Source organism: Populus euphratica, unplaced genomic scaffold (genome assembly GCF_000495115.2).
Source record: "Populus euphratica unplaced genomic scaffold, PopEup_1.0 scaffold114.1, whole genome shotgun sequence".
In the NCBI taxonomy this organism is placed as follows: Eukaryota; Viridiplantae; Streptophyta; class Magnoliopsida; order Malpighiales; family Salicaceae; genus Populus; species Populus euphratica.
Genome location: NW_011499905.1, coordinates 690,864 through 691,353, shown reverse-complemented (window position 1 = coordinate 691,353; position 490 = coordinate 690,864). Strand labels below are relative to the sequence as shown.

The 490-nt window shown below is 40.8% G+C and overlaps 1 protein-coding gene across 2 annotated transcripts in view; it reads right to left on the bottom strand.

Moving 5' to 3' along the window:
• Positions 1 to 272: 272 nt before the first annotated feature.
• LOC105133321 (uncharacterized) overlaps positions 273 to 490 on the bottom strand; it is a 3,675-nt gene continuing 3,457 nt past the window's right edge. For both annotated transcript variants that reach the window (XM_011037265.1, XM_011037266.1), the window contains exon 7: positions 273 to 464. The gene's annotated coding sequence lies outside the window, so the exon portion shown is untranslated. The remainder of the gene's footprint in view (positions 465 to 490) is intronic.

Genomic DNA, 490 nt, shown 5'->3' with positions numbered 1-490 from the left:
CATGGAAGAATCTCAGCACAACTTGAACTCGTACGCTATTCATTGTGCATGAAGCGCCACTGAAAAATAGATGGATTTGGAATCATTGATAAAAAAATTCAAAGCTCAAGGTCAGGTTCCATTAGGGTGCTTTTACTGGCACTCCATGCATCGTCATTGGCAAGTGGTGCTATACTTTCTGAGCTTCTGAAGACGATGTTTCATCACTTGTTGACATATGTTTAGTCAAATAACAAAAGGAAAAAAATGCGGTGCACACAGCGTGATGAAGCAGCAGAAGTGATATAACATTCATGAAATGTCAAAAAGAAACAAGAAGAAGAAGAGAGAATAGTTCTGCAAAATTTGAGTTCAGGGAATGCGAAAGAACTTGCATTTAAGCAACTACGAAACAGTTGTTATGCCTATATAATATAAACTCAACCATCTAGCAAGCTGAGTTGGAAGCGACCTCCCCCCCCCCCCCCCCCCCCTCATTTTTCTCTCTCAC